Source organism: Pimephales promelas, chromosome 24 (assembly GCF_988280905.1).
Source record: "Pimephales promelas chromosome 24, fPimPro1.hap1.1, whole genome shotgun sequence".
Lineage (NCBI taxonomy): Eukaryota > Metazoa > Chordata > Actinopteri > Cypriniformes > Leuciscidae > Pimephales > Pimephales promelas.
In genome coordinates, this window is record NC_142792.1 from 29,005,256 (window position 1) to 29,026,953 (window position 21,698).

General features: G+C 40.3%; 1 pseudogene across 1 annotated transcript; it reads right to left on the minus strand.

Annotated features, from left to right (window-relative positions):
• Positions 1 to 3,101: 3,101 nt before the first annotated feature.
• On the minus strand, positions 3,102 to 13,199 carry LOC148969347 (uncharacterized; annotated as a pseudogene). Its single transcript, XR_016149924.1, has 6 exons — positions 12,667 to 13,199; positions 4,714 to 4,890; positions 4,118 to 4,415; positions 3,861 to 3,951; positions 3,334 to 3,640; positions 3,102 to 3,258 (listed from the first exon to the last, which is right to left on the minus strand). The product of XR_016149924.1 is annotated as an uncharacterized LOC148969347 (transcript).
• Between the last annotated feature and the right edge of the window lie 8,499 nt (positions 13,200 to 21,698).

Genomic DNA, 21,698 nt, shown 5'->3' on the forward strand with positions numbered 1-21,698 from the left:
ACCTTTTGTTGTGAAGATGATGCGTTCACTCCGAATCCTTCCATTTAATCGCCACATCTTCTAAGAGCTCAAGATCAGCCATTGTGCGTCATTATACGCATTGTGAAGGGGCATTTTATTTACATCCATTTAATTCTGCATCTAACAAGCTACGGATGTCGGTTATAATCTACTTGGAAATGGGAAATAGTTCAACGCAAATGTAATTTCTTGCAGCTTTCTGAATGGTTGAGACACGTCTACGTTATTGTATCAAAAATAAAACAAACTAAATGCATATACCAAGACATTTTTACTATGAAAACAACTTTTCCCAGTGGACAAATAATATTTATCGATCTATCTATATATCTCCCTAATTATCTATCTATCTGACTGACTATCTAATTGCTATATCTGCTCCGTTAGATGGACATATTGGCGAGAATATTAGTTGTGTACATTATTTCGTTCTGTTTACCATCTTATTCATAAGGATGAATTGCATACCAATATTATAGCAGAAAATATTTCACTTTCTTTTTGGAAATATGTGTTAATTTGCATTTCTGTTACAGATCGATCAGGCTGTTAATTGTAATTGGTGTTAAGACTTGCTTTGTGAAGTATTCGTGTTATTTATGAGAGGCAGTATTGCCATTTATTTTACACAACCGTCTACAGTTTCACACACTTTCACGTGTTTTTTCCAACTGCCGACAGTGTCGCCATTTCTCATTTCACCCGTTTTTGTGCGTACGCCTGGGTCAGAGCTTGCGTGAAGGACCGCACATTTTACCATCAAGTTTGTTTTTTATAAATACCAACTATTGCGTAGAGAGCGGCGTACGCCTTCTTTTGTGCGTACGCAACGTTTATAAATGAGGCCCCTGGTGAGTTGCTACCATTTAGAAATGCAGCAATGACCGCTGGAGCTAGTAGTCTATGAACAGCAGTGCATACAATAACTGTGCGTTCACACATCACTGTGCGTTCACACCAGATGTGAATAGGGACAAATTCCACGTCAAATTCGCGCCCACCACGTCTAGTTATACGCTTGAACACTTTGAATCCATTCGCGCGTCAAGAGCGAAATTGACGCGTGTAAAAACAAAAGTTTGAAGCGAAATTTACGCGCGTCAGAGACCCGTTGGCAGCAATCTTTTTTTATGTTATTCGAGCATTAATCGAGAGAGTCACCGCTCTGTATTTGCTCTTGAGAGCAGAACAGCGGTGTGGGGATCATCGTCACCGTATCTGTGTCCACCGAACCCTTCGGAGCCGAACCTTTTGGCTAATTTCACCATTTGCTCGCTCCAGGACAACTTGGGCGGCGTCAAACGCGTGAATGCACAAATAGCATTAAACTAAACTAAATCATTCGTGTTTAACATGCCAGATGCTCAATTTACGCAGTTCGTTCCATTTGCATGAATGAGGCGTATTCACGTCTACCGCGCTCTACGGCTCATTCACGCCGCAGGAATTTTTTGTGCACAACACGTCTTTGCCTTGACATAACATTGAAATCACTCGCGCCTGACACACGTCCAGTGTGAACGCACCATAACATTTTTTTTACTGCCATTAGCTGCGTTTCCATTACCCTTCAATTTGCGCAAATTTGAATTCGAAATGAAAATACGCTCAATGGAAACATGTCAATTTCGCAATTTATCGCAAAAGAGTTTTTACGCTCGCATGAGGAGGTTTTTCAGGCAATTCGAAAAACTATTTTTTCGCAAAACTGCAATGGAAACGGGTTTTGCGCATTTACAGTCACCTGACTTAGAAGACGGAGTGTGTTTTAGCTCCGTGTCCGCAATTAACGCCGGAAACGCTGTCATTTCGCAATAGTTTTTTATCGAAATTTGGGAAACATTGCAAAAGTTTTGCGAAAATCTGTAATGGAAACGCGCATAGTGAATAGCATCGAGTGACAGTCAACGTTTTCTTTATATCTAGTGACAGTGATTATGTTAACGTGATAAGTAATAAGGCTCAGTGATAAGGCTCACGTAAGTAACGTTACCCTAAACTTAGTTAGAAGATCTATAAACAGAAGGCATATTATGCTAGCTTGAGAGTCCCACTTGTGAACCCCTAGTGTTTATTTCTAAGCTTTTACCTCTTTCTCTGTTGAAAATGTTGTTTCACCACCGTAGCCAAAGCTGAGTAGGCTGGTCATGTCTTCAGTGTGATTATTGTTGATAGTGCCAACTAGTTTTCCTCGTGATTGATTGTCATTGACACCGTCAGGCTCACCGGGAGAGGGAGTGAGTAGTAAGCGTCTGTGTCGCTGTGTTTGGCAGGTGTCTGTGTGGGCGGTGTTGTCCCATGGAAACTGTGGTGGAGAGCTTGTGTTGTAGGGAGGTGAGTGTGTTTTGGTCGCTGGTCGAGGACTCACCCCGCGGCCAGCAGATGTAACGTGCCTAACGCAGCATCCTGGATTTGAGGCATGATGCCTGAGTCCGTTTGTGCTACAAACATCAAACTCACACTTCAGGCAGGATCATGGTTCCTTTCAAGCCAGCACGCACGAGTATGTTCATGGTTTATGTTTACTTTACCAATCCTTTGAGCAACAGCTATAGGTGACAGGAGATATGTTGCATGCACAAACATGCTTAAGAGACAGGCTTCAAATGACGTTTCCAACCTACTTACAGAGTTTAAAACTTACGAATCTTTCCTACTTATCCCTAGGCAATACTGGTACACTGCGTACAGGCAGGTTATACACTGGGCTTATGGAGTTTTAGGCAGGAGTATAACGAAGACTCTACTCTCTTGTGTGGTTTCAACCATAAGGCAAAATTTCCAAAGTGGTGACCAGACCTATCAGGGCTTTCAATGGCCTCATTTGGATGAGAATTAATAAAAAATAATTGCTTATTCTGTTGTGATCGCCCAATTGCCCTTAAAATCTTATAAAGTACACAGAACACATTAATTTTAATAAGAAAAAACTGTTTATTGGCATTGCTTGTAAGGGTTACTAAACAATTACTGAACAAGTACAAAGATTACTGAACAAAGACACTGGTTACAAGTAAACAAATCTATATAAAAGCCCTCTGATGGGCACAACTGGAGAAGGCAGGGGTGTCATGGTCATGGATGTCCTGGATGTGGTTGACTAAACTTGTCCATTTAGCCTCCATGAGTGCTGGGTTGCCATCTGGGGTTGAGGCAGCAGGTGATTCACAATAGCAGGCCTCCACAACTGTAGTTGGTCACACTCTTGTGAAGCTGCATTCAAGGCCTTCCCCAGACCTGTTTTAGAACAAATGGTGTTAATTCATATGCATTAACAAAAACTGCTTCAAGGTTCCCACAATGGATACATACTACATCAAAATGATGCCGTGTCCCTTCAGGGCTCAGCTCCTCTCTCACCCATTTGGCAACCTAAGGAGAAATAAACAAACTTTTGTGGATGATTGACCTGTGTGGCCCTCAGTGCAACAGCAAACCACAAAAATCCAGCTTCAGTGCAATTAAAATATTTACATTCTATACTGCATTTTTATCGTAAATACCTGGTGATGACGGTCCGTGATCGCGGACCCAAATGCAGGTCCTTTCCCCTCAGCAGGCCAACACTGCGCTTGAGCCCTTCGAGCTCACACCATGAGCTGTTGGGGACCTCTGAGCTCTGCATGCAACATGACATAACAGTGTAGAATACTGGTGTTGTTGAAGGAGCCGTGAATGAACCGACGCATTGCTGGCCCAAGCATTATGATACACTCTAGTTAGGCAATACACAATAAAGCTCCAAGCATCGTTGGCCTAGTGGAAAGATGTTATAATAAAATACAATCAGTTTACCAAATTGCAGAGTTTATTTCTTTGTCTAATAATATCAGGTTTACCTGAACAAGCTTAACATCCACCACCTTGTTCACTCTGTCCTCGATCAGAGAGTAGGATCCATACTTTGCGCAGTGCCCAGGAGAATCTGACCTGGAATTAATTACAAATTTGAATTAGGTTTCAAGTTTTTAATAACCATGGTCTGTAAAGACAATCCACCATGTCATCTGCAAATGCCAACTAAAGCCACCCTACATGATAACAAATAACAAAATCAAAATGTGCAACTGGTCTAGGGGCTCTCACACTGGTTTACCTGCAGTCACCAGCAAGAATTGCCCGCCATCCCATTGCCCGTAGGTCACTGAAACTCTGTGCTTGATCGTTTTGCCAGGCCTGAACGATTACAGGGATGGTGTAGCGGTGCTGATGGCTAAAAAACTGCTCGCACTGATGCACTGCAGGCCAAACAGAGTCAACATCCTTAATGTCTGGGTGGCCAAACATCCAGTGAAATGAATGGCCCCGCTTAACAGGAGGTTGCAGGTCAGCATGTTCCTGTGGAGCATTGGCTGGTTTTGCCAGAAACGGTGGTAGCCACATGATGCACAGACCTAGACATGTAAAAAAAAAAAAAGAACAGAAAAGAAAAAAAGAGTAATCAACAGTACATCAGGATTCAATATAGATTAGGTACTGTACATTACTGGTCAAAGCTTTTATGTTTTCAATGACACACACATGACCAATACAGTATAACACTCAAATATGATGCCATCACAAACCAATAGACTAAAGCCAGCCTGCTACATACATTGTAAATTAACTGGCAAGACAGTCCAGAGCTATCAGTTTGTAATTAGGTATTCTGATTTTCTAATCAGATGGCCTGCTGCGTAAACAAAACCGCACCTGATTGATCTTAAGAAAAGTTCCTTCCTGCTGCATGATGCTACTATCTGGCCGTACAGATGACAAAAAGGCCCATCAGCTCCTTTTGGCATCGGGGGGTGCTTCAAAAAACACTGTGTCCCAGCGTCACAACTGGAGGAGGGCAAGGGCTGACCCCCAGCATTGACACTCTCCACACTTGTGAAAACAAATATAAAAAAGGGTCAGCAAAATGCAAGGGTGTAGTGGTGAAATAAGAGGTGGGTACACTGAATGCTTAGAACAGTGATTCGCAAGCACATTGGGTACACAAACACATCGCAGGAGTACATAATAAGACAATAAGTAAATATTCCCAGTCATTTCATAAGTCCATCAATAAAATTGGACGTGTGTGCTACAACTAGTTTCCCAGTGGCAATAACCAATGGCACAGTCGTACCAAAATCAAAACAGTGTGAGTGGGGGAGAAAAATGCTAACAGGCTAACTTACACAAGAGAAAAAAGGTTGTGTAAGAGCCATTATGTTCATTTAATGTCTGTTGTATTTCCACTGGTGAACACTGGGTGGAGTATGGGTTTTATTTGGTATAAAGGTAACCAACGAGTAAGAGAAGCCAGGTGTAATGGGAAGCAAACAATTTTTGACCGTGTCAAGATCAAGAGAGGACATGATAACTGGTGATGGCAAGCTGTTTGAGCATCTGAGCTGAAACCAAAATAAACTGTGTAAATGAAGTACTGGACTGAAGTGAGTTTGTTTAGGAGCCACGCGTCAGATATCCCTACAAACACCTCTGAGTGACAAGATGGTCAATTGTCGCTACATTTTGTCAAAAATTGCTTCTTTGTGGATTATCACGCATCACTTTTGGAACTTTTGAGCTTTCTATGGATTCCGATGAGGTTTGGATTAATTGGACCGGACGTGATTTAAGGACTAGTTGCGACGAAGTGAGCTAATGGATTCAAGGTATGTTTAGCGCTACATATGAAGTGTGCACACTTTTAATAGCGTAAATCCAATGCATTGGTTGCTGACAAGTTACTGACAAGGGAAATGAACTTGGCACACTGTGAAAATGAGTGTGAATAACGGTGTTGAAGAGGTTATGGCGGCTGGTAAACAAACAGAGACAAGTGTACCGGTTGAAAAGATTGAGGTTGAGTCCGTGAAAGAAAAACGGCGTATCAAACTTACTCCAAAGGCATTATTAGAAAAATTGGAAGCATTGCAGAAAACAAGAACAACTAAAGTCAAAAAAGCAAACAACTTGATGGTTATTATAAAAGATTTTATGCTTAACCGAGAGTATGAAAAGGAAGTGCAATGTTCTTTTGGGAAATTCATAAGATTGTGTGATGAAGCAAGAGAAGTGCACAATTCTGTGATGGTTCTTTTGCCCAATGACGAACAGGAAAAGCAACAAACATGGTTCAATGGAAAGATGTTAATTTTCAGTGGGTTCAAAGATGATGTTCAAAAATGGTTGAATACTGAAAGTCAAGTTTCACGTTCCTGTGTCGATGGTGATGCTTTTCAAGAGGACGTTCAACCAAATGATAGTGTTTCAAACATTTCCTCACGTGGGTCAAGTAAACCATCAAGTGGAAAAGGTTCTAGCAGTGTGCGTACTGGGAGATCTTCTGCTTCTTCAGCACGAATTATAGCAGAAGCAGAAAAGGCTGCATTAATTGCACGTGCAACTGCTTTAAAGGAAAAACATGCTTTGGAGGTACAACAGGAACAACTGAGGCGAAGACAAGAGCAAATGGATATTGATGCAGAAATCGCTGCTGCTACTGCTAAAATTGCGGTTTTAAACAACTCTGATAATCAGCATCCTAAAACCCTTTCTGATGGTATGAATGCATATTATGATACAGGAACTACAAGGAGCGGCAAAGAAGTTACTCTTAACCCTCATGTTGAGGAATATAAGCCAAGGAATGTGATTCAGCAAACTCACAGTGCACTGCAATCTGATCTTCATTCTGTTTCACAAATGCAAACTTCAAGTGTAATACAGAACAGTAATGGAACATCAACGTCAAACATCTACAGTATAATGCAAAAGCAAAATGAGATTACTGCTCTTCTTGTACAACAGCATCAAGCCAGCACACTGCCTCAAAGAGATATTAATGTGTTTGATGGTAATCCTTTGCAATATAGAACTTTCATCAGAGCTTTTGAACATGGAATAGAGGACAAAACCAGTAATTATCGAGATCGTTTGTACTTTCTGGAACAATATACGCAAGGTCAACCTAAGGAACTTGTGCGCAGTTGCCAGCACATGGATCCACAAAGAGGATATGTGCAAGCTAAAGCATTGCTAAAGGAACATTTTGGCAATGAGTTCAAAATAGCCACTGCATATATAGAGAAAGTACTTGGATGGCCTTCTGTAAAATCAGAGGATGTAAGTTCATTGCATAGTTATGCTCTTTTTTTGCGTGGATGCTGTAATGCTATGGAAGAAATTGAGTATATGAAGGAGCTGGAGATGCCAAGCAATTTAAAAATAGTCATCATGAAGCTGCCTTATAAATTAAGGGAAAATTGGAGAACTGTTGCTTGTGAACTAATGGAAAGGCACAATCGAAGAGCGCAGTTCAGGGACATTGTTACATTTGTTGAACGTCAAGTCAAAATGTCATCTGATCCATTTTTTGGTGATATTCAGAGTACTCAAACTGTGCAGCAGAAACCTCAACCTAGGAATACAATTAGAAACAGCTTTGCAACAACGGTTGTTACCAACAACAAATCAAGTCAGTGCTGTGTGTCTGATTTCAGATCAAATTCCCAAGTTATATGTTTGTACTGCAAACGTGATCACTTATTGGAGCAGTGTACACAAATGCAAAGCAAGATGCACAATGAAAAGCTGAACTTTCTAAAGGAGAAAGGTATTTGCTTTGGCTGTCTTTGTGTTGGACACATGAGCAGAGACTGTGATAAGCGCTTGACTTGCACAATATGTGCCCAAAGGCATCCCAGCATTCTGCATATTCAACAAAAGGAGAGAGAGTGCACTCAAGGACAGGACCTTCCACCACTAGGAAATGCCTTTGTCCAAAGTGCCCTTCAAGCATATGGTCAAACAGGGGCCGGTGATGGAGAATGTGCATTATCAATTGTACCAGTTAAAGTTAAGTCCTGTAAAGGACAAAAGGTAATTCAAACATATGCATTCCTTGATCCTGGAAGTTCTGCTACCTTTTGTTCAGAACATTTAATGCATCGTCTGAAATTAAAAGGAAGGAAGACTAATATTCTTTTGAAAACAATGGGCGATCAAAGATCTGTTAGTAGTTCCATTTTGACTGGTTTGGAAGTGTCTAGCCTTTATGATGACATATTTTACAGTCTTCCGGAAGTCTTCACTCAGGAGAAAATGCCTGTGTCCAAAGAGAACATTGTCACTGAAGGGGATTTACATAGATGGCCATACCTGAAAGGTGTTAAGATTCCCCAAATTCCTGCTGATGTGGATTTGCTAATTGGAGCAAATGCTTCCAAGGTAATGGAGCCCTGGGAGGTTAAAAACAGTGATGGAGAAGGACCTTATGCAGTTAGAACTCTACTTGGATGGGTTGTCAATGGACCTCTCCAAGGAAGAAAGGACAATGGGAGCACAAGTGAAAGGACGAATATTACTGTTAATAGGATTTCTGTTGACAAGCTGGAGGAGATGCTCAATAAACAGTATAACCATGACTTTAACGAGATTGCTTCTGAAACCAAAGAAATGTCAAGAGAAGATCATGCATTTATGGAAAAGGTAAATGGGTCAATTAAGCTTCAGGATGGACACTACAAATTGAATCTTCCATTCAAAAAGGAAAATCCCATGTTGCCAAATAACCTTTGTGTGGCTAAACAGAGACTCGTGGGATTAAAGAGGAAATTGGACAGAAATAAGACGTTTCATCAAGAATATAGTACTTTCTTGGATGAGGTCATCAGTCAAGGTTATGCTGAAAGAGTACCATTGCATCAGTTAAAACAGGATAAAGGAAAGGTTTGGTATATCCCTCACCATGGGGTCTATCACCCTAAGAAAGGAACGTTAAGAGTGGTATTTGACTGTGGAGCTGCTTTCAAAGGTACATCGCTTAATGATCAATTGCTGCAGGGCCCTTGTCTGACAAATTCACTTTTGGGAGTTCTTGTGAGGTTTCGACAAGAGCCTATTGCATTTATGGCTGATGTGAAAGCGATGTTTCATCAGGTCAAAGTTGCCACAGAGGATACAAATTTTCTTCGCTTCTTGTGGTGGCCAGATGGTGACTTGAAGCGAGAACCTGTGGAATACAGAATGAACGTCCATTTGTTTGGAGCTGTGTCATCCCCAAGTTGTGCTTGTTTTGCACTACGTAGGACCGCAGAAGATAATAAGTTAAATTTTCCAGAAAAGGTCATTGACACAATTCATGCCAACTTCTACATGGACGACTGTCTGAAAAGTGTAGCTTCAGAGGAAGAGGCCATATTGATGATCAAAGATCTCACAGCTGTGTGTTTAACTGGAGGTTTCCAATTGACCAAATGGGTCAGTAATAGCCGTTCTGTGCTACAAACTGTACCTGAAGAACACCGAGCACATGGCATAAAAATGATGGATTTGGACCAGGATCAACTACCAGTGGAGAGAGCTCTTGGTTTGTTGTGGTGTGTTCAATCAGATACTTTCAAGTTTAAAATGAACATCAAAGACAATCCTTGCACCAGACGTGGTGTTTTGTCGATTGTGTGCTCTGTGTATGATCCTTTAGGATTCTTGGCACCATTCACACTTACAGCAAAATTGCTTCTGCAAGAATTATGTAGAACAAGATGTGGATGGGATGATCCGCTACCCTCAAATCTTCAAAAACAATGGTCTTTATGGTTAAAAGAGCTTGAGAGGATTGCAGATTTTGAGGTGAATAGATGTTTAAAGCCCACAGGATTGGACCAACTTACCAACATTCAGTTGCATCATTTCTCTGACGCAAGTACACTTGGATTCGGTACTGTAACATATCTTAGAATGGAGACAAACAAGGATGTCCATGTTCATTTCCTGCTTGGCAAATCAAGAGTAGCGCCATTGAAGCATGTGACAATTCCACGTCTTGAACTGACAGCCGCTGTACTTGCTGCTCGAGTGGATAAGATGTTGAGGGTAGAGTTACAGTTTCCATTGGTGGAATCAGTATTTTGGACAGATAGTACATCCGTGCTAAAATACATAAAGAATGAGGACAAACGTTTTCTGACCTTTGTGGACAACAGGATCTCTTTTATAAGAGAAGTTACAAGACCGTCACAGTGGAGATATATATCTACATCTCAAAATCCTGCCGACTGTTGTTCAAGAGGTATGAAAGCAGACCAGCTGTTATCAAGTGAAGAATGGATCAGTGGACCACACTTTCTATGGAAACCGCAGGAAGAGTGGCAAGTGCAAATAGTTGATTCTACTCTTAAGGTCAATGATCCTGAGGTAAAGAGGAACATGATTGTGAACACCATTGGTGTAAATGAAGTGTCGAGTGCAACAAACGCCACTCATAGACTGATTGTACACTTCTCAGACTGGCTAAAGCTGAAAGTTGCTGTTGCCTGGTTTTTGAAGCTAAAGAAAGTTCTTAGGCAACGGAGTCAAAGGCGAAAAGAAATCAAAACCTCTTTAGATTCCTTGGGTGTATTGCCATCTTCCAAGAAATTAGAGAATGAGCTTCAAACGCTAACATTCTCAACGACTACAAGAAATTTAACTTTGGAGGACCTAATTGAAGCAGAATCCGCTATTGTTGCATTTAGTCAACAGCAACAGTTTGGAAAGGAAATTGCTGCCTTATCAGCTTCATCTGAGTTAAGGGTAAAACGAGACAGCAAGTTGTACAAGTTGGATCCTGTCTTTCAAGATGGGTTAATAAGAGTTGGAGGACGATTGAGGAATGCTGCTATGCCTGAGGAAAGGAAGCATCCTATTATTCTTTATAAAGATCAGCACTGTGCCACACTTATTTTGCGGCATATTCATCAACAATTGGGTCACAGCGGAAGAAATCATATGCTTTCCAAGCTGAGAAAGAAATATTGGATCATTAAAGGTAATGCAGCTGCTAGAAAAATCATATCTAATTGTGGCCATTGTAGACGTCATGGAGTTAAAGCTGGTGAGCAGAAGATGGCTGACTTGCCAAAAGAGAGACTCATTCCCGACCTTCCTCCATTTACGAACGTAGGAGTGGATTATTTTGGTCCTGTAGAGGTCAAAAGAGGACGCTCCATGGTGAAACGTTATGGGGTCATCTTTACTTGCATGGCAAGTAGAGCAATTCATCTGGAAGTTGCTTATTCCTTGGACACTGACGCATGCATTAATTCTCTACGCAGATTTATTTGCAGACGAGGACAAGTTGTTCAAATAAGATCAGATAATGGTACCAACTTCATTGGAGCAGAAAGAGAGTTAAGAGAATCACTTAATTCATGGAATAAGAGCCAGATTCAAAAGGCAATGCTTCAGGAAGGTGTTCAGTGGAGTTTCAATCCTCCAGGGGGCTCACATTATGGAGGAGTGTGGGAGCGTATGATCAAAATGGTCAAGAAAATTTTGAGTTCTATCTTACATCAACAAACTCTGGATGATGAGGGATTTCATACTGTGTTATGTGAAATTGAGGCCATTTTAAACGATCGTCCAATAACAAAGCTGTCAGATGATCCTAATGACCTAGAGCCACTTACTCCAAATCACCTTCTTCAAATGAAAGGCAAACCAGTTCTACCACCTGGACTCTTTGATCAATCAGAGTTATACAGCAGGAGGAGATGGAAACAGGTCCAATACATGTGCGACTTATTCTGGAGAAGATGGACAAATGAATATTTGCCTTTGCTTCAAGAGCGACAGAAATGGAACAAGGAAAGGAGGAGCTTTGCTCCTGGTGATATTGTAGTCATTGTGGACTCTACAGCCCCACGTGGATCCTGGTTGATGGGACGAGTCTTGGAAGTTTTTCCTGATAAAAATGGACTTGTACGTTCTGTGCGAGTACAAACTAAAACCAGTGTACTTGAGAGACCTGTGACCAAGCTTTGTCTATTGTACAGCCTGGAAAAGTAAGGACTGATTGCAAGGACTTTACGCTATAACAAACAGAAGATTGTTCAAGTACCATGTCATATAGAGTCGCTTTGGACTTTAATGGCTCTTTGCATAATAATTGTATTGAATTGTAATGTCTATCTGTCATGTACAATTAGGGGCCGGAGTGTAAGAGCCATTATGTTCATTTAATGTCTGTTGTATTTCCACTGGTGAACACTGGGTGGAGTATGGGTTTTATTTGGTATAAAGGTAACCAACGAGTAAGAGAAGCCAGGTGTAATGGGAAGCAAACAATTTTTGACCGTGTCAAGATCAAGAGAGGACATGATAACTGGTGATGGCAAGCTGTTTGAGCATCTGAGCTGAAACCAAAATAAACTGTGTAAATGAAGTACTGGACTGAAGTGAGTTTGTTTAGGAGCCACGCGTCAGATATCCCTACAAACACCTCTGAGTGACAAGATGGTCAATTGTCGCTACAGGTTGGGAACCATTAACTTAGATTAGTGGACCCTGATATGCCTCGTGTTTAGCCTCCACTACAGTCCTGGCGACACGGTCACGGTCAAATATATGTGAAAAAGAACCGTAGCAGTCTAAAACAAAAAAACAAACACACTACAGCGGAAGTCGCTTGATGATAACCACCGATCCAAACACTAGCCATGAAGCTTTCATGATTTACTTCAGGGCAATTTTGTTTTTATTCTAATTTTTATTTGCGAATCACGAAATATGCTCTTCTAATGTCAGAGTGATCGTGCTAGTAAGTTAGTGGAGGCTGTGTCAAAAGGAAACTCGGTATACAAAATACACACAGAGCTAGCTTTTAAAAATTAACGTTAGCATGATGCTTACCATGGCATTATCTCGCTTGCGGCAGACGGTGTCTCTTGACCTCGGGACAGGGCAAAAAGAGAGGTTTGCGTACACAGACGGCACGGCGGTAGGAAGTAACTTAAGGCGGGCATACACTGTGCGATTTTCGTCCGATTTTGAGCCGAATTCTGACTCGTGCGACTCATTTTCGTGTCGGACCGATTTTCAGCTTTGTCGTGCGTCGTTTGTCGTGCAGTGTTTGTGCAGTGTACAGGGAGAAACGAGAGGCGATTAACCTCTCACGATCGACAATCAGATGGTCGGATGAATTTCTGGCATGTCAGAAATTTTGGTCGCTCCTCGTGACTATATCGCACAGTTGAAGCAAAGCTACGAACCGATTGCCCTAAACTCAGTGTTTTTTCCCTCACTGCACCTGCGCGAAAACAGAAGTTTAACCATTTCATCTGCAGCAAAATAAAATTAAAATAAAAACGAGCTACAAATTACTGTTGCTTACCTCCAGTTCGTGTTGCAAAATGGATAATATTACCCACCGTCTTCAAGCCACCTGATATGCAACACCTCTTTTATTATTTTGTCAAACAATTAATTTTCATTGATGATTAATAATGGCAATGTTCGGACATATTATAGACTGTTATTAGTTATTTAATATATAATTCATTGTAATCGACCTAAATGTTTTAGACAATTTTTAATGAGGAGTAAGATTATGTAATATTTTATTATCCTCACAGCATGTTGGTTATGTGCTGTGAAAATATTGCGTGGTAAATTAATTATAATAGCGGATCAATTTAATAGTAAAATTAGCCTATAGGCCTCCCCTAATAATGATAATATAATAATAATAATAATTAAATGCATAAATTGAAAATGCTAAATCATCTTGATACTGATAGCAGATGCTTGTTTTGACAATATCTCTGGATACATACACGTAAATAGGCGCAATCCAGGGGGTTATGGCAGATATTACACGTATAGTGTGAGCAGTGAAGTCGCAGCTCGACTATCGGACCGTACAGTGTGAGCACATAAATCCTGAACTTTGGCTTTGCATCGCATGAGATTTACTCGTTCAGTGTGAGTAGGTACCTTGCTGAAATCGCACAGACATCGCACAGTGTATGCCCGCCTTTAGCCATCCTCTCACTCTTTAAACCAAGTGAGACCATCTTGGCATCCACTGAGTGGGAATCCTCCTCTTTGAAATGCGCGCTGCATATTCTCGAGTAGGCGGCAACAGAGCTAACTTAACCTAATCTTGACAAACTGCTCCCAGCTTCGGAAGATCCCTTTATCCTTGGGGAAACAATGGACCCTATGTCCAGTTTTGCTTGAGTTCTTGCACTCGCCACAAACACAATAATAAACCATTTTGTCTATTTATTAACTACTCTTTCTCTATCTCTAAGCTATCAGTTGTGCTATGCTACCTCTCACTGCTGGAGCTATTTTCTATTTTGTATATTTTAGGCTTAAGTTAAGTTATAGCCTAATTTATTTCCTTTCTTTTATTGTTAAAGTTAAATTACTTTATTTTGTATTTATGCTTATTTTTTTGTTTACTTGTATTGTTGTTAATTGGTCACATGGTGCTATGTTAATTTGCATAAGTAGGTCAAGGTGGGAGGGACCTCAGGTTGGGAGGGCATTTGGTTTTTTACCAGCTGGAGAGAAGCAGCAGAAAATGTCTGTGAGCTTGCTCATTTGTGTAAAAAAACCTCCTCAAACTCAATTTTGTTATGGACATAGCCATAGCCACTTGAGTAGTTTAATATTATTAGTTTTGTTTAAGTTTATGGACAAATAGCCACTACATTAAGTAAAAAACCCTGCTCTGGATATATCGTTGGTTTACATGGAAATTGGACTTGTTGTTTGCTGGATTACCTTTCTGAAAGTGGATTACTCATCTGGATGCGAGAGACAACGAAAAGGCTGAGGCCTAGGAGTTTGTTTGTTCTTTTTATTTGATAGGGACAATGCTTATTAATCAACAACAAATTACATGCTGTAAACAAGCCAGAGTTAGCTATGAGTGCTAGTTTCCATCTGTTGTCCCTAGCCAGGTCTTAGCAGGCTGCCTGAAATACAAAAGTCAATTGTCTGAGTGACGTTGGCGTGGGCTGGATACAGTGCAAACATCAAATAACACGACCCATCCGACAGTGTTAAGCTATTTGCTGCAATTTGGATTCGCAAAGGCCCAAAGCCTTCACAGGTGACGCGCACGGCCGCCCGCATTCAACTCTGCACTGCAAACAAAGTTCAGCAAGGTATGTGTTTCATTCAACCATATTGTGCTTTTACGCAAACATATATTCACCAACTATTTATTCACATCAAAGAACATCTATTTATATATAAACAATTGGATATATTAACACAAACATAAAAAAGTCCCTTCAAAATGAACATCATCTTCCAGAGGGATCTGTATAGCAGTATTACTACAAGATACACTATGAACTGAAGTTCACCCCATGTTACATAGCCAAAAAATAAAATAAAAATTAATAGTCTAAATTATACATCCTCAAACTCCAAATTCACATTTTCAAAAATGTTGTGAAACTCTTCAACCTTCTCATCATGAACACCATTTACAGTATCAGTACTGCAACCCATGCCATCTTTGTTATCATGCACAACTATTGTGTTGGCAGATGATGTGCTGGTTGTGTTGGCAGATGTTGTGCTGACACCTGTTGAGCTCAGAGATGCTGTGCTACAACTCGCTGTGATGCAATCCTCAGACCCGTTTTCTTCATTGTCTGCAGACAAGGTCTCTGATTAAATAACCTCACAGAGACATTCTGAAACCTGTACCACTTCCCAATTTGCACACCTTTTTCACCCCAAACAGTCAAAATCATTGTTCTGGTTTTATCAGCAACTGTGTAACTTGTTTGCCTCAATCTGCATCGGCTCCTGGTCATGGTCTCCTTCTGAAAAATCAAATCCAGGATCTTCACAGACACAGAAACATTAAAATTAATAGATAAAATTGAGTCAATGAAGTATTATGCAGTTACAATAAGAACACAAGCTATACATTATTCAAATGCATTAATAAATAAACAAACACAACCTTAGCATATGTGAAATATTCAGAAAGTATGGAGTTATACTTTATGGAGTGCACAACAGTGGCCACTCTCACATTCATTTAAGTCATTGTTCTTTAGAACTACTTATAACAATAAAACATGTCATTCCTAATTTTATAAAGGTGATAAAAATATTCAAACAAAATATTCATACATTTAATAAAAAACACTTACCCTCCACAGTTAATTCCTGTTTTTCAGGTTTTTATTATTGAAAACCTTGGGGGAAAAAAAAGGGTTTAATAAAATAATTTTCGAAACTGTTGCTCATTTCATGAACTATTTACAAAAAATGCATCAACAAAAAAATAAAGGGCACTTTTAAAAACGTTACCAACTACCATCTCTTAAATGTACAACAATTTTACAAAGTTACATATACTATTCTGGTAACACTTCACAATAAAGTCGTAAATACGTAAAAACGTTGAACCAACGTTAGACGCGGCACGTGCCGTGTGCATGCGTGCTCCTGAGCCTCTCTATCCTTGTATATATGGCGCTCGGAATGTTCCATTCGGCGATGAGACTGACAAGCAAGACAGATAACACACGTGAATACCTGCGTGTATGTCTCCATTTGTTTTTGTAATATCCTTTGGGAAGCGTCAGACATGAGGAAACATGGACTCTTCAATGAAGCTCTTTATTAATAGCATGTCCGAGCGGACCATGTCTCATCAAAAGACCAGTTCAACAGCAAAACATAATGACACACACACCTGCCCTCTATTTGTGCAAAACCCACAAGTAAACCCCTTCCGCCCTCTACTGGACAACATTGAATATAGCATTTACTACATCCCCTTTTCCCAGATAACAGTAGCTTACAATAAATACATACATTACTCTTTATCATATATCACTTTTGTAACTCATAATCCTGTAAATATCTTGGACTCTTCTTCGTTCTTGTGGACCTTCGTAACTCTACATTGTCCAAGGGCACTTTGTCCTGCACCACAGAATGTTCTGACCTTAACACCTCCTTGGTCGGTGCCTCTGTCTGCACCTGGAGTGTCTTTGGAGATGGGGACACCCCCGATTGATGTTTACTCTGCCCCCTCTTTCCTAGATGTTTCCTCCAACACCAAAGTTTCCTCTGAAGGCCCAACAGGCCTGTTCCTCACTTGATCTATGTGTCTGCGCACTATCTGTCCATTTCCAAGTGCCACCGTGCAAGACACCGGTCCCGTCTGTTCCTTAACAGTCCCAGGAACCCAGATAGGTCCTGATCCAAAGTTCTTAGTATACACGTGGTCACCTTCCGTGACCTGTCTCTTCCTAGCATGTTGATCATGATAAAATTTTTGCTTCATCTGTTTTTCCTGCACTTGACTTTTAAAATCAGGATGAATGAGGTCCAAAGTTGACCTTAGCTTTCTTCCACACAACAGTTCCGCAGGAGATTTCCCCGTAGTCGACTGTGGTGTGATCCTGTAGCTGAACAATGCTCTAGCCAGCTTGGTCTCAATGGAATCTCCTGTGCTCTTCTTCATCAGACTTTTAAACGTTTGTACCGCCCGTTCAGCCAGTCCATTAGATACTGCGTGATATTGTTGTGGCTTAAAATTTATGGTGACCTTTTATTTTAATGCTAGGGCTCTTTAAAAAAACATATTTATTTTTCACAAATTCAATTTTTTTTTTTAATTTTTAAATATGAAAAATGTAGGGCCTACAATGCCCATTATCTATTCATAACACCACCTGTAGATGGCGCCGTTAGCTTTTTCCCATTCTCGGGTTTCTCAACAGCTGTACAAACAATTAATTTTTTTTTTTGCGTCTAATTTGATGCAAATCTAGTATGACATAATGTTATACATGTATAGGCTACACGTTAAAAAATAAAATATTTTTTGGGAAGGATTTATGTTGATGAACGTTGAAACGTACGTCATCACGCCGCCTTGCGTAAAGAGTAGTGCACGCCAGAGCCGTTGGTTGCTACGCTGGAGGTGAAGTCGAAGCAGCCGGACACGGTTGGAGCTATTTATCAGGTGAGTAATAGCTAAACATCTCATGAAATAAAACACAAGGTATATTGGGTAACTTGAAAACTTAGAAGATTGTGTTTTTGATTAAACATTTGACGTTGCAATGAGTATTTTGTTCTTTTTGGTGAATTTAAATTTCCCGCCGGTTAATGTAGTTAACGTTAACATTACTGTGAAGGTTTCTGAGGTAAAGTTAGATTTAGATCCATCCATTAATCTTGTAACGATTGTTTTGTTTTGTTTTTTGTCGCGAGTAATGTTAGTTATGCGTTCAGAACGACTCGCACACGAATGACTCATTTGAACCGCTTCATTTAAGCTATTGAAATTGATGTGAACGAGCTTTGATCATTTAGTAAGACCACCTAATTCTGTGGCCATTGTTGGCTGAAAAGTTATTGAAGATGATAAAAAGCTTTATTTGATTAAAAGAACATTACTGTTTGTTTGAATAAAATTAATGTTTTATACAACTTATAATTTAATAATTGTAATTTTCATCTAATTTTATTAAAAAGAAGATTAAGTCAATTTGATTAAGCCACTTAAAGGGCACCTATTATGCCCCTTTTTACAAGATGTAATATTGGTCTCTGGTGTCCCCAGAATGTATTTGTGAAGTTTCAGCTCAAAATACCCCACAGTTAATTTATTATAACCATTTGAAAATGTAATTTTGGGGCCTGCTTAAAAATGAGCGGTTTCAGGGGGTATTCCACCTTAAATGCAAATGAGCTGCATATCCCCGCCCTGCCATTGGATGAGGGCGTAACTTGATACCTATGGCAGGCAGTCGGTACTGAGAGAGTGAAGAGACGCGCCGTATTGAATGTCATTCAGAGTACGTTTGAATCGGAATATTTAAATAGTATGAAGAGACTCCGGCAGAATAAACAAATGAGAATGGACCAGTACGTCTCGGTATGGTTATTTGATACTTTTATGTACTTTAGAGTTGTAATCGCGTCCCATTTGAAATGATGGATGTCCAACACACACACACAGACACTAGCGCAATTTTTTGAAACTACATATACATTCTGTGATAAAGTTTGCAACGTACGAGCGAAATTACATTTATGCGAGGGACCTGTGGCGTCATGTTTAGCTACTTGTCATAGGTGCTTCTGTGGCAAATGTGAGAAGATGGCTAACTTACAGAACACCAACATATATGCAGTTTTTAATACAATATCTTTAAAAATATATATATTTATAAACGTGTGGTTACACACTATACAAACAAGGTTTTAAATTATATACACAGACATCCTATGACGGCAATAACTTTAGACGCATTTGTTATTGAATTGGCTGACATTGACTGAAAAGACTATTTGCTCAAAAATCATAAAATACACGTACTGTTACTGGAGGTGACGGTGGATCGCAAACAGTAGACGACAATCCACACTTGAGGATTAACTTTTAAGCCACAACAACAGGATTAACCCACGAGTCCACGACAGAACATAAATTTACGTTTCCAAGAGACATTACCGGCTGTCGTCGTTGAAACAATGAAGGATGGTGTGTACAGATCACCGAGGGCGGGGTCTAGGCCACAGCCACACTGTCAATCAACCCCCTGTCTCCCGTTCTACGTCACAAAGACCTGGATCTCAGAACAGCTCGTTCTGAGGCAGTGCATATGATTTATTGAGATTGTAAAAAAACTACTGGATGGATTTTTATCATTCTAGGGTGGTTTTGCTCACACACTGCCAACACACATTTATGTTCAAACACCATGTAAAAGTGAATTTTCCATAATAGGTGCCCTTTAAAGGTATGGTAGGCCTATCAGCATGGGCGAGGCTAGCCCCTTTTTAGGGGTGCTTCAGCACCCCTAAAAAGGAGCTCAGCACCCCTAAAACTTGAAGTAAGAAATGTCTTTATTCTAAAAATTGTGTTCGTCTTTGACGAGGTTAAATTATGTCCAAAACATACTCCGTAGTTTGTGGTTTAAAATGTATATGTTAAGGATGAAAATGAAAACATCCCCGGCCCCGCTTAGCAAATGGTGTCATCCGTTTCTCTTCTATTTCTCTGTACCTGCACTGCTCAGCACGATCGTCATCCGGCGCGAAACACACGCAGAGTGAGAAGAACCCGTAGTGTTGTGACAAGAAGTTGTTCCAAAGCTGTGTCTCACACTTATTTTCTTATAGACTGCAGTTGTTCCGATTCCGAAAACATATCATTGAGTTTTGGACTGGAGTCAGTATCCTGAATGGTAGGCTACACTTATAATAAGTGTTTATTTTCTGAATATTTTAGTCCAGCGGGTCGCCGCCGCTGTTGAGTAGCACAGGGCCGCCTGGGTGACTCGTCCAAGTCATAAACGGAGAGAAGTAGCGCCGGTTAGCTAATGTTCTTCCGCAAGATGCAGTTCTGTTGTACATTAACTGCTAGAGCGTGAAACAAATACAGCAGCGCGACAATTAAACTGCGTACATATGTAGTGGTTAGGGTTAGGGTTAGGGTAACCCTAACCCTAAACCTAACCCTAACCCTAAACACCCCACAAATTCATTGCAATAAAGACTTTTGATTTAGGAGCTGACTGAGCCAAAAAAAAAAAAAAAAAAACATTTTTTTAAACCTCTTTACAATAAACAAAAGTGGCATCCGATTCTTTACTTTCCCAAATTCTCAGTATTTATAAGGCAAAAAAATTGAAAGGACAATCCAAAATCAGCCTCAGATAACAGGCAAACGGGTCAAATATACCTCAGATATTCAATATTGAACTCAAACAAGCAAGCAATACTAACAGTCTCGGATACTCTTAAAACATTCAAACTCTCCTAAGACACAACAATTCTGCACTATTCAATCAAAAACTCCCTCTGCTCAAAACACAAGATTTCTCTGTAGTGGAAGTGATGAAGTGCTTTTTAAAGTTCTGTGCACCAATCAGGAAATGGCATCTATCTATCAGCCTAAAGGAAACAATCAAATGACATTCATAGTAAGACATACAAAACAACAGACATATAACAAAACACAAACCATAGGGTCGTGATAGGTCACACTGAGGAAAAGGGCAGTTTCTTTCCAGAATGAGTTTGCAAATGGCGTTTCAAGTCTGTGTGATATGTGAAACTCTTCTCGCACTGAAGACACTTGTACGGCTTCTCTCCAGTGTGAACCCTTATGTGGATCTTAAAGGAGAACTCCGGCGAACAATTGGTCTAATAAAACATCGGTACCTAGTCAATCGTTCTCTGAGATTTGTTTTCATGATAATCGAATGTAAAGAGTTTTATCTCTAAAACTGTTTAGCGTATAATGCTAGTAATGGAGGCATTGACTAAGTAAAAAGAAATTGCTAGTTTATACCACTAACAAGGCTCAAAATAGCCTCACACTAAGGGCCAATCCCAATTCTATCCCTTACCCCTTCACTTTCCCCTAGCCCTACCCCTTCGCCTTCCCCTTGACCCTTGAAACAGAGTGGCAATGCGTAGGGGTGAAAATATTCCCCTAAGAAATGGGACACCACTACGCCTCCGTTAAACGTCATTATAACTCGTCGCTAGCGCTTACGTCACAGGATATGCGCCGATGTTTATCACAACTTCCAAGATGCCGTCGACAGCTGCAGTTATCTCAGTCGCGTGGGTTACAGCTATTTTCTTGCATCTTGTGAAGTTCGCAGGAAACAACGGAGACGACGAAAATATGTTGCGGGACTATCGTTAGCAAACTACAGTAATTTTAGCGATTTTTTTACAAACGTTTCTGTGAAGAAACTGACCGTAAATATGAACACAATATTGAATGTAACATAAAGCAAATCATTATTTGTCGTTATTTACTTATTAAAGCCACAAATACTTAAATGTATGGGTCTCCTTTGTCGCTTGGGCAGCCAGCCTGGGTTAGCAGTGACACTTCTCATACCCCTTCGTTTGAAGTGTGCTCC